We start from the raw sequence: 13,285 nt of genomic DNA, 5'->3' as shown, positions 1-13,285 counted from the left end.
TAGTTGCCCAGGCAAGAGCATGATGTGACCCAGGAGAGCAGCAAAATAACCAGACTGTACAGCGGTGATGGGATAAATCAGGTCAAATATTTCTTGACAGCAGCAAGCAGGGCAAGGGTTGCCACTGGGAGACCATGGTGCAGACTCCAAGCAAGCAGATACTGAACCCTGGCTTGGATTTGCTGTGGTCAATGCACCCTTCAGACCTCTTATGGTTTCCCCCCTATACTATGTTGATCCTGCCCAATGCCATTTCTACCCTCACACAATGTTCTTCTCTCTAACAAAGGAAAGCCCAGTGGCAGAGCTTCATGCTCCGGAACTGGGAGTGGGGCGCACATTTTGGGGCGGGGCAGGTGCCCGCGATGGCGCCCCTTGGAGCCCGCTGCTCAGGGCAGCCCGCCCCCACCGCCCCTATCTTCCTACGCCTCTGGGAAAGCCATAATTTCACTGAGGGAAAGGCAAATAAGCAGCAACAACACCCAAGTGTCTCAGTTTTAGAGAGAAAAATCATTTCTGGCACTGTCAAACAACATCCCAAAATTGCTCTGTAAAGGCTCTAACCCAAGGGTGGGCGAGAGGGAAGTTATCAAAGCAAAGTGGCTGTGTGCTCCAGGGGAAGCAGCCCTACATAGGATTTCCCTTCCCCTCTACAGCAAGGGCTCACGGGACTGCTTTTTCCCATGAGCCCACCACACAGAAAAGACTTTGCTGCAATCTACGGGCTGCAGCGCTGCCGGGCAAAGGTGCCCCATGCTTATTGGGCACGGAACGGGACTTATAAGAGAAATAAGTCAAATGAGCAGGAAGGGAAGAAGCACACACAGACACTTTCGTTGCAGAGAGGTACAATTTTATTCTGCATGCCAATGGGCCGGAGCGTAAGAGCAAATGTAGTTACCTCCTTCAGCCTGATGATCTGTGAGAGAAAAGGAAAAAAGAAAGGGGGGGGGGAAATAAGACAAAGTAGTAAAATTTAACCTCTGGCCCTTGAACAAGCGTACTACTCCAGCCATTGCTGATTTGTGGTCATATATTCAAGTATGCTATTGATATTAGAATTCACAACAACAAACAAGAACAACCACCAGCAGGACGTGTCTGCCTTGACAATATGTGGGGCAAGTGTAATGTGTGTGCAAGCCGCCAGCAAGAATATTTGAAACTCACCATCTTCAATTCACTTGCAAGCGAATTAATACTTTAAATACCAAGTATTTTTCATAAAGGTAAAGGTAAAGGGACCCCTGACCATTAGGTGCAGTCGTGACCAACTCTGGGGTTGCGGTGCTCATCTCGCATTATTAGCCGAGTGAGTCGGCATACAGCTTCTAGGTCATGTGGCCAGCATGATAAAGCCGCTTCTGGCGAACCAGAGCAGCACACAGAAACATTGTTTACCTTCCCACTGTAGCGGTACCTATTTATCTACTTGCACATTGACATGCATTGGAACTGCTAGGTTGGCAGGAGCTGGAACCGAGCCACAGGAGCTCACCCTGTCGCAGGGATTCGAACCGCCAACCTTCTGATCGGCAAGCTCTAGGCTCTGTGGTTTAACCCACAGCACCACCTGCATAGAATCATACAATCATAGAGCTGTAAAGGACCCCAAAGGTCATCAGGTCCAACCCCCACAATGTCTAGGAGCTTTATACTTAAAATAAAACGCAGCATTCAACATTCTCTGTACATTTTCCTGTAGGACGATAGTCAGGCTATCTCAGTCCAGAAACCTTCATGTCACTCGGTGCTGGTAAATGGCATTCCTATCCACTCAGGCAATCTGGGCTGCTCCTGACAGAACTTGTGGGGTGGGTATGTTCTTAAAGAAGACTTAACCTTAGTTGAAGAACTAAGCTGACTCTCCCACAAGCATTGTATGGAACTATATTGAAAAATTGTTTACCCCTTCTCCAAAATGGGACTTTATTCCCCTTCAAGCTTGACTTCTAGGCTAGTCCTGAACACTAGCTTTTCAAGAGACTTCACACGCCAGGAATTTAGCTCCTAAGTACTTTCATGATTTGACTCCTACCGGTAGTAGTACACAGTGACCTAACTGAGTCCTTCTTAGTCTGTGCTGTTTTGATTAAATGACAGAATGCATGGCTGTTACTTACCCTCTCCCTGCTTAACTCACCTTGAGGCTTTCTCAGCTAGGACAGAGGTGCTTCAATAGCTGCGACTCCCTGTGCTTCTTGAAGAGAGGCAGATCTTTTTGCCTGGCCACACGCTGCTGGATTATACGATCTGAAAGTAGTTGGTTAAGGTCAGTGCAGCGGTGGAGGAAGCCTCTCAGGACAGCGTGTGCAGTGCCCATAGGGAGGGACAGCACGGGGCGCACAACGCACATGGGGACAGGGCGTGCCGTGGGGTCTCAGCTGCACTACAGCTGGGGGAGAGGAAGTGGGGATACAGAGCAGATACAGACACATGGCTCAGGTGCGCTGCAGGCCTCGCGGTGAGTGCCGCCGCCCGTCATTTTGTCACCACCCCCCTCGCTGTGACACCTGGGGTGACTGCCCCCAATCCCCCTTCCTACACCCCTGGGTCAGCGTGTTGTTTCAGCTACTCCATCTCAAAACTCAGTGCTAGGCTGAAAGACCAGGCTGGAAGACTGCCCTGATTTTTGTTAGGTAGAATTGATTTAATTCACACGTGGATGAAAGTTTAAAAAGGGAAATGGTTTCCTTGAATTAAAAGAAGGCACTCATGAATGGAATTGTCTGAATGTATGCATCACTTGGGTCCATGGACAGAAATATTACCCAGTTGCCTTGCAGCAAATTTGACCTCTACCGCATGTTCCAACCTGTGCGTGATAGCAATCACAGTTAGCAGTGCTAAGACATCGAGCGTAAAAGTCTTCACACTCCTTTTCAGTAGTTACCTCTAAAAAGGAAAAAAAGTGGAGAATCATAACTGAAACCATTCTCATATATTTCATACAACAGTATGCACATATACATTCAATCTAAACTGATGCACATATTCTGCAAAACTACATCTCTATAATTTTGTATATAATTTATATACTTATATAATATATAAGTATATGAATTATTGAGCTATTTTTAACACCAATAATGCATAAACGGTTTGAACATGAGCAGACGCTCGATGCAAGAGGAAGTCTGATAAGGGCAGAGGTTTCCAGATGGGAAACCAACAAATTCTCTGCAAAAAAAAAGCCCTTTTCAAATAAGTTTTTTCCACTATCTCTAAATTTGAATAAAGGAAACATTTTTCTATTGCTTATGATCTTAAAAAATTGGGGACACTCAATTAAATCAGTGGACAGCTGTTTTTGGACCGGCGGGAGCAAGTAGAGAAATTCATGGAGGATATAACTATCATGGAGCCTTCTGCATAGAATCATAGAATTATAAAGTTGGAAGAGACCTTAAGGGTCACCTAGCACAACATTTTGCAATGCAGAAATCTCAAGTAAAGCACCCATGACAGATAGCATCCAACCTCTGCTTAAAAACCTTAAACGAAGGAGAGTCCGCCACCTTCTGATTGAGTCCGTTCCACAGTCAAAACTCTTACCATCAGAAAGTTATTTATGAAGTTTAGTTAGAATCTCCTATCTTGTAACTCGAATCTATTGTTTCATGTCCTACCCACCAAAGCAAGAGAAAACAAGCTCGTTCTTTCTTCTATGTGACAGATATTTGAAGATGGCTATAATATCTCCTCTCGGACTCATCTTTACCAGGTTAAACATACTGTCAGAGGTTGTTGTGGCTACTCTAGAGTAACGACTCTCCACATGCTTGTTTTTTAACAGTCTTTATTGGTGCACTCTATTTAAAGTGTAACGGGATGTTGGAAACATGTCTGCTCATTCCGATCCAGAATCTGGCACTGCCCCCCTGCGCGATTTCTCCCAACATAAGAGTCGTGGGACAGTGAATCTCCTCCCCTTTCTTCTCCTCCGTAATTCCGGAACCGGGGGAAAAGGTCTACGCTCCGTGCTTTCCCTTTCCCCCTCTCCCCTTCTCTCTCTTCCTGCCTGTGGAACCGGGGCTCTCCCATGCTGCTAGAGCTCTGGCACTCTCTCTCCGTTTCCTGACTAGCCTCTCCAGAGCCCGCGCTTCCATCGCTGCTAGGGGAGGAGCTGCTTCTGATGAGAGGGGGAGGTTCTCTGTACTCTCTTCCCCTTACACATACCAAACTCCTTCAACCATTCGTCATAAGACTTGGTTTGGAGACCATTGATCATCTTGGTCACCCTTCTCTGCACAGGTTCCAGCTTGTCAATATCCTTCTTAAACTGTGGCGACCAGAACTGGACATAGTACTCCAGTTGGAGTCTGACCAAGGCAGAATAGAGTGGCACTATTAGTTCCTTTGATCTGGACACTATACTTCTGTTAATGCAGCCTAGAATAACATTAGCACATTAGCATTTTTTGCTGCTGCATCACACTACTGACTCATGTTTATCTTGTGGTCTACTAAGATCCCTAGATGTTTTCCGCATGTACTACTGACAAGCCAATTGTCCCTCATCTGATACTGGTGCAGCTGATCATTCCTCCCTAACTGTAGAACCTTACACTTGTCCCAATCTTTAAAGGCTGCATTGAATCTTGATTCTGTCTTCTGCGGCATTAGCTACCCTCCCAGCCTGGTGTCAATTGCAAATTTGTTGAGCATCCCCTCAATTCCTTCATACACGTTGTTCAAAAAGACATTTTACAAAACAGGCCCAGGACAGGACCCTGCAGAACCTGACTTGTCACTTTCTTCTAGGACGATGAGGAACCTCACCCTACCAGCTTCTCCACAAGAATATCACGCAGAAATCTGTCAAAAGCCTTACTGAAATCAAGATATACTGTGGCACAGCATCCCCCTGATCCACCATGCTTGAAACTCTTTATATAAATAATATTCATCTGGCATTACTTCTTTTTGAGAAACCCATGCTGGCTCTTAGTAATGACAACATCAATCTATCAGGGGCTGTTAGCTTTAATGGTAGAGAGAAGCCCCCACAGAGAGCTGATACAAAATGTAAGGGGGTGTGAGAGATATGGAACTCAGCATAATGGACAGATTACTCCCCAAATGTGAACTTGTCACTCCTTCAAGCCCATCACTTTAAACATCTGGTACATGGCTGGCTAGGTTGGCAGGAGCTAGGACTGAGCAACTGGAGCTCACCCCGTCGCGGGGATTCGAACCACCGACCTTCTGATCGGCAAGCCTTAGGCTCTGTGGTTTAACTCACAGCGCCACCCAGGTCCCCACAGTGCCAACCTAGCAGTTCGAAAGCACGTCAAAGTGCAAGTAGATAAATAGGTACCTCTACAGCGGGAAGGTAAACGGCGTTTCCATGTGCTGCTCTGGTTCGCCAGAAGCGGCTTTGTCATGCTGGCCACATGACCTGGAAGCTGTACGCCGGCTCCCTCAGCCAATAATGCGAGATGAGTGCTGCAACCCCAGAGTCGGTCACGACTGGACCTAATGGTCAGGGGTCCCTTTACCTGTACATGGCTGGCTAATGATTAGCCATCTACATTTGTCCCATCATCCCTGGTCATTGACAATGCTGCTAGGGATGATGAGAGTTGGAGTCCTCTAAGCTCTGGAGGACCACCTCTTGACCTCCCCATCCTATTGTTAATATTTGCATTCTCCAATTATAAGTTATGTCTGAATGTTTCAAAAATGGATATATGTCTTACCAGGAATCCACATTTCAGAAACCAGGCATACCCCTGAAAAAACAGCAAGGAAAAGCCATTGAACCTTCATAGCTGATGTTCAAAAAGGATCTCAGATCAGACAGCAATAACGGAAAAGAGCTCTGTGACTGTTCTGCAGCTTATGGAATACCAAGTGACCGCTTATTGATCAGGCTCTGTGATATACTAACATGTCAGTTCTGTTCATTAATCTTCCTGTTGTGATGCAGGTGGCAGAAGAAACTCTCAAGAGAACATGGTGTCCAAGAGACAGGAAGTTAACACACAGTGCATTAATCTGACCAGGCATTCCAGGATTTACTGGGCTGGAAATATTGTTTCTATGTGCCTTGGTGATGGCTTGCTAAGTGATTTCATTCTTGAAGTGTCATGCAACGCACTCACCACCTTTGACATGACTACCAGTGTGCCAAATGAAACAGCTCTAGTGGGCAAAATTGTCAGAATTCAGAATAATAGAATCACAGAGTTGGAAGGTACACCAAGGGTCATCTAGTCCGACCTCCTGTAATGCAGGAATCTCAGCTAAAGCATCCATGCTTTGCATTGAGAACAAATAACATTATAAGGTATGAGGAAAGCTTGGGTGGAGAATGGGCTATCCTGCTACTTCAATGATTCTGTGACGTATATCAGCTGCATCAACTCACTCCATACCTAATCCAAGATCAGGACAAGAGGTTCAACACTGCACGGCAGCTACGACATTGCCCCAAGAAATGCCCATAACCACTCCCCGAATTAGTAAGTTCAAGATATGGTCTGCTCATGCATGGGATCCCTGTGCCTTGCAGGAATGTTGATCTCACCAGCACATGCTCTCTCTGCATGGCTGCATCTGCTCCCTGCTATAGATGCTGCAAGTTGCTTTGGGTTGCCTAGGACAAAATAAATTGACTCACCAAGTTAATTAATCATAGTAATGGTTCTTGGTCCTCTTGGTCCTCTGATACAAGGCCTAGTCCACCTCTTGGTGATCCACCCCACCGAGGGCATTCTCCCTATTCACTCATATCTGTAAGCTGATTTAATATTCAGATCCTATGTCCGTCTATCATAAATCACAATGTAATTATCTTCTATCAAGTGAGAGCTCTTCGATAGAGAGTCAATCTGTCAATTCCTCTCCCGGAAGTTTATGTCTCATGGACTGGTTTGATGCAGAGGGGGAGGGGGGATCCAGCTGGGGAACCCACAAGGGAAGAGTTACAGGTAGGTAGCTGTGTTGGTCTGCCATCAAAAAAATAAATAAAAGAAAAAGAAAAAATTCCTTCCAGTAGGATCTTAGAGATCAACTAACTTTGTCATTGGTATGAGCTTTCGTGTGCATGCACACTTCTTCGGATACACTGAAGCAGACATCACCAGACCCTTATATATATTGGGAGGGTGGGGAGGGGGTATTACTCAGAAGGGTGGTGGGAATGGGTGATCGGCTGATAGGTGTGGAAGAAACATTGATCAGAAACAAGGGAAGAAACATTGATCAGTGGCTATGATGGCTAAGTGGTGCTTCAGGGGATATGATACCATTTTTCCAGTCCAGTGAATCTTGAATGCATCGTTAATGTACTGTACAGAACTTCTTGAACAGCAAGGAAAAACCAGCAAATCAGTGTTGCTTGACAAGGATCTTGGTTATTATTGTTAACTGTACCACACTGAAACCATATTTCCAACCGGGTGAATCGTGAAGGCATTGCCAGATTAATGTACTCTGCCACAATTTCCTCTCATTAGCATAGCATGGCCTCTTGAGGGGTGACACAGGGAAGACGTTTTGTAATTCAATGTAAAATGCCTAGGGCTCCAATCACTGGAGATTTTGTAATCCCCAGAAGGGTGTGCATTGCCTCTTTATTACGTTTCAGGTTGGGATACAAGGAGCATCCACCTTGACCTTCTTGGAGCTATGAAGACCATACACTTTTTCAATGTTGTGCTTGCTCTGCTATTCATTCCCAATCCAGGTAAGCAATTACTTGAGGAGAGGAATGAATAATCTCACCATGTAGGGCCAACGCTTATCCCGGATTCTTCTTCCTCTTCTGTTTTTGTTTCCAAGTTCTACCTTCCCAACCAGCCTTCCCTATGGTGGCTTATGAGGCGGGGAGAACCTGACACCCGGCACATTGAAAATGCCTTTCTGGGGAAGCAAGGTGACGAGCTAAAAAGCTCTTTTTACACTGGGTCTGCTTGGGTCTACTTGTTGCGAAGGTACCTTTTAACCACTCAGCTCTAGGCAAAGGCCAACCATCATGCAGCTCTGGGACAGGTAGGGATGCTCTTACATGGTGTCACAAGATCAACTGACTTCATGTGACATCTCACAACAGCATCCTCACCTTGTCCTTTACAATTGAAATTCTGCAAGTTAAATGCACATGTTGTGCAATTTTCAACAAGGGCAGAGGCCTGAGTACACTGGGTACCAGCGGCAGGTTTGTGAGGGGGTTGTGGTAGCTTAAAGTTGTGTTTCAGTACAGCAAGAAGGGAGTTTGGAAGGAGCCTGTCATATTCCTTGTTTGATGTGTGCTTTGGTGTTGTACCCATCTCTGCTATTTATTCTTGTTAAAAGTGATGTTTGCAGCTTTGTTTGTTTAAAAAACATTCACCTGAGTTTCTCTGCTTGCCTGCTTTACTCAAAAATAATTTTCTTTTACTGATAGTGTTGTTTATTATTACTATTATATTCTATTTATTATTCTATTATATTCTATTTATTATATATATATTTATTAGATTCTATTTTAATAACCATCCAGCTTGAAGTCTCATGGCAGATAAAGGTCATTTGTTGCTCTGTTACTACAGGATTCACTGGTGTGTCAGATCTAAAATCGTGCATGTATGGTGATGTGCCTGCATACTGTGTAATGAAGGAATGCCCTCTCATCTATTCAGACATTGGAAGTTGTGGGAACGACATTCGTTGCTGTTATTCTGGTAAGAATAAAGATCCTATTAAAAAATGCTTAGTGTGGATGTGAACAGATACCCGGATCTGATTTCTGGCCCAGTTTGTAATTCAGATTGTGTCTGATTCTGGACCAATCAAGCTCATCATGTATCCATGAAATTGAAATTTTGAAAATCCTATTGACTTATATTAGGAAATCAGGGTGCTGATTAATGCCTATTCTAGAGAGGGGATATTGCCTCCCTGCTTGAAGGAGGCAGTGGTAAGAACACAAGTTAACAGCCCTCCCTAGATTCAAAAGATCTAAGTTATTACTGGCCAGCTGCCATTCTCTCCTTATTGGGCAATGTTCTTGAATTATCATAAACCAGATCCAGACGTTCTAGGAGGAAATTGATTTTCTAGATCCATTTCAATTGCGGTTGAGACCTGGTTTTGGCACTAAACACCCTGTATTATGAGAGGAGAGACAGTGGAAATGTGTCTTTGTTAATGCTCCTCAACCATTTAGGGTCTTTTGATACCACCGAGGCTCCATTACTTTGGCCACCTCATGAGAAGAGAAGACTCCCTGGAAAAGACCCTGATGTTGGGAAAGATTGAGGGCACTAGGAGAAGGGGACGACAGAGGACGATGTGGTTGGACAGTGTTCTCGAAGCTACGAACATGAGTTTGACCAAACTGCGGGAGGCAGTGCAAGACAGGAGTGCCTGGCGTGCTATGGTCCAAAGGGTCACAAGGAGTCGGACACGACTAAACGACTAAACAACAACAACAACAACGATACCACCGAGCATGATATGCTTCTGAAGTGACTGTCTGAGTTGTTGTTGTTGTTGTTGTTTATTTATACCCCGCCCATCTGGCTGAGTTTCCCACGCCACTCTGGGCGGCTTCCAACAAATACCAAAATACATTAAAATACTGTATCACAGATTAAAAAGTTCCCTAAACAGGGCTGTCTTTAGGTGCTTTCTAAATGTCAGGTAATTGTTTATCTCCTTGACCTCCGATGGAGGGGCGTTCCACAGGGCGGGCGCCACTACCGAGAAGGCCCTCTGCCTGGTGCCCTGTAGTAGAGGGTGGGTGGCACTGCTTTGCGGTGGTTCTGGTCCAATTTGGATAGTTGTTTCCAAAAGGTGATGTTTGGGGAGTATTGGTCAGGGGGTGCTGGGTGTCAAGAGCTGAGGTGACCTCGGAGTACACAAGTGGTGGGTGAGGGAGCCCAGCCAGCCAGTCTGCCAGCCCTTGGTGTTGGGAATGAGCAGACAAGTGGGAGGCTGGGAAGGCTGGCAGGTGCCATGCCTTCTCTACAAGAGGGTGGTAACCCGAGAACCGGTCTTTTCTGGGGTGAATTCCCATTTATGGAATGCTCTCCCCAGGCCAAAAATGTATCTTTATAAAAAGGTGTTTGGCTGACAAAACCATATGTGACCTTTGAAATAAGTTTGAGGGAATGGATTCTGTTCTTTTATTTTTTGTTATGTATTCTCATTTTGTATTTTTATGTTGTAAACCACTCTGTGATCTTCAGATGAAGAATGGTATACAGAAGTAGCAAATAAATAGCTTCAATTTAATTTAATTGACTATTTAAACCTAAACAGAGTTTCATACAAATAGCAAGAAATAAAACCCACTCCTCCCTTGTAGAGTACGGATTTGCCTCAAAATAAGATGCCACTTCTGTCCAGCTCTAAGTTTTCACTAAGTTTAATGAAATATTTGCCATTGCAAAATGTCATTCCAAAAGGTTAAGAATGGGAAATGCAGAACATTAAAGAAAGCGAAATGGATAAAACCACAAATCCTTGCTCAAGGCTGAGGTTACCAAAGTTTGTGCCTGCTGGACCTCTACTGATACCCAGGAAGTCTTTGAAGACAACACTCTCTGCCCCTTCATGAAGAGTAGAAAAAGAAATATTGGTTTAGGGTGTTATATTCAGATGGCATTTCACCTGCTTTCACCTTTCAAACAGAATGAGAGGCCGAGCGATGGAATGAAGACTTGTGCAATATATTTTTTCTCTCCGGGTGTATATGCAGGGCAAGATCTTGTAAGAAATGAAGGGCAATGTAGGAGGAAAAAGGCGTTATGTTTCAAAACCCGATGCAATGAGCATTATCGTCCTATAGGAAAATGTGCAAAGAATGTTGAATGCTGCCGCTTAATGTACCGGTAAGTATAAAGCTCCTAGACATTGTGGGGGTTGCACCTGATGACCCTTGGGGTCCCCCAGCTCTACGATTCTGTGATTCTAAGAAAAATACTTGGTATTTAAAGTATTGATTCACTTGCAAGTGTATTGAAGATGGTGCATTTGAAATATTATTGGTGGCGGCTTGCATACTCATTACACTTGCCCCAGATATTGTCAAGGCAGACAGGTCCTGCAAGTGGTTGTTCTTGTGTTTGTTGGTGTGAATAATAATATCAATAGCAATAATACTTTAATTCATAAATATAACACCACAAATCAGCAACAGATGGAGTGTTACGCTCATTCAAGGCCCAGATGTTAAATTTGACTTTGTCTTATTTATTTTCTTTTGATTCCTTTTCTCTCACAGATCATCAGGCTGAAGGAGGTAACTACATTTGCTCTTACACTCCAGCTCATTGGTATGCGGAATAAAATTGTACCTCTCTGCAGTGAAAGTGTCTGTGTGTGCTTCTTCCCTTTCTGCTCATTTAACTTATTTCTCTTATAAGTCCCATTCCATGCCCAATAAACATGGGGCGCCTTTGCCCGGCAGCGCTGCGGCCTGTAGATTGCAGCAAAATCTTCTCTGTGTGGTGGGCTCACGGGAAAATGCTGTCCCAATGAACCCTTGCTGTAGAGGGGAAGGGAAATCCTATGTAAGGCTACTTCTCCTGGAGCTCACAGCCATTTTGCTTTGAGAACTTCCCTCTCACCCACCCTTGGGTTAGAGCCTTTACTGAGCAATTTTGGGTTGTTGGTGTCGGCATGCAGAGGGTTGAAAGGCCAGCTGGCTAGCTCCCAGCTGGGTCATCTCCTTCCAGCTATCCCGCTGTAATGTGAAACATGAAGCTTCTCTTCTCTTTGTGTCTCATGGTAGTCCTCTCCTGGTACCTGTAAAAAAACATCTGGCGACATCTGGCGACTGAGGCAGGGCCCAGTCCTGCAAAGCACTACAGGCCCCAGAGCCTGACTCCTGCCCACATCATAAGTTATCAAGAACAAACCATTTACGTAGTCTGCATGTAAAATGTCTTCGTTGTCCTTCCTTATGAAGCAAATCCCCTTCTTGAAGGAAATGTGAAAAGTCTTGCTCTTCCAGCTGAGACACGCCAAGCAAGTTATCAGCTGAGCCAGGGATATATAGAACTCTGCTGATTGTAGTGTTCAAGCTCTGAAGCTTGACTGTTCCTTCACCAGCAATCGGCAACAATTTGCCATCCGCTTGATGAATCGAACCCTCCTGTGGTGTGAAGGAAACAAACAAATGCTGATCTCTGCATATGTGGCGAGTTGCTCCCGAGTCCACAACAAAGTGACCCTTACCCTTTGGGGTAGCAGTGTGCACAATCAAAACATTGTTCTGCACCACTGTGGGCTTCTTGGCCCCCTTCTTCCTGCTGCCTGTAGACTCGTCGCTTTGTTTTCCTCTTGCTTTGGACGTTGCTTACAGTCCTTGCAGAGGTAATTTTTCTTCCCACAGAGATAGCATTTCACAGCTGCCAATGCTCTAGGGCCCTCTGGTGCTTGCATCGCTGTCTAGGGTGACGTAGCAGCCTGCTCCCCCTGAAGATTGCAACTAGCACCCTCGGTGTGCCTGCGATCAGCCTCATTCTGGAGCACTGCCAACACCTTTGACGCAGTTAAATCCTGTACTGGAAGCGCTGCCAACTGGCTCACAATAGCACTATATCTCTCTTCTAAGGAGTCCAGAATAAGCACAGAAAACAAGGCCTCTGGAATCTCAAAGCCTCTGTGGAGAAGCTCTTGCCAGAGAGATTTTAATTCCAGTACATGACTGCGTAAATCTCCTCCTGGCTTCAGCTTCTTCTTGTGCAGTTATCTGAAGTGGAGCAGAACAGATCCAGCCTCTACTCTCAGATGAGCCTCTTTCAAGGATTCCCACATCTCATGTGCAGTCGTCTTGCTAGTCAACGTAATTAGCTCCTTCGGAGACACAGACAGGAGGATCACACTCATGGCTTTAGAATCAGCAGCAGACCATTCCACTGTCACAGGAGCAGGGGCATCATCTGTAATGGTATGCCACACTGCAGCCCTCCTCAACAAGGCTTCACAATAGACAGCCCAGGTCTGATAATTCTCCACAGTCAAACAGGGACATTGGGTGCTTCCCAATGCATCCTGTAAAGGATCCATTTTTCTGCTCTTTGCTTCAGCTAGGAAAATAGTCAATTACAGTCCTTATCTGGCAACTCGTAAATCAGGAGTGCCTGCTTCTCTCAGCCGGCTCTAATTGCTTGGCATGGACTTCAAAGCCTTCCTCCTGTAGCAGCCAAAGTACGCTCCACATTACCTCAAAAATCCCGGAACAATGCAGCAACCGACAGCAGCCCTACTCCGGTGTAAACGCCTTGGGTCTGGGCCCATAACCTCGTTGTCGGTATGCAGAGGGTCAAAAGGCCAGCTGGCTAGCCCC

At 45.3% G+C, this 13,285-nt stretch overlaps 2 long non-coding RNA genes across 2 annotated transcripts; one reads left to right on the top strand and one right to left on the bottom strand.

Annotated features, from left to right (window-relative positions):
• Positions 1-831: 831 nt before the first annotated feature.
• Positions 832-5,843, bottom strand: LOC132591845 (uncharacterized). The gene is made up of 4 exons (XR_009557262.2): positions 5,703-5,843; positions 2,772-2,895; positions 2,144-2,253; positions 832-919 (listed from the first exon to the last, which is right to left on the bottom strand). It is a non-coding gene; the product is annotated as an uncharacterized LOC132591845 (long non-coding RNA).
• Positions 5,844-7,444: 1,601 nt separating this feature from the next.
• On the top strand, positions 7,445-11,295 carry LOC148686437 (uncharacterized). Its single transcript, XR_015949217.1, has 4 exons — positions 7,445-7,693; positions 8,538-8,669; positions 10,691-10,823; positions 11,216-11,295. It is a non-coding gene; the product is annotated as an uncharacterized LOC148686437 (long non-coding RNA).
• Positions 11,296-13,285: the final 1,990 nt, after the last annotated feature.

Source organism: Zootoca vivipara, chromosome 3, assembly GCF_965207765.1.
Source record: "Zootoca vivipara chromosome 3, rZooViv2.hap1.1, whole genome shotgun sequence".
Classification (NCBI taxonomy): domain Eukaryota; kingdom Metazoa; phylum Chordata; class Lepidosauria; order Squamata; family Lacertidae; genus Zootoca; species Zootoca vivipara.
Note: the sequence above shows the minus strand (reverse complement) of the source record. Positions and strands in the feature narration are given on the sequence as shown.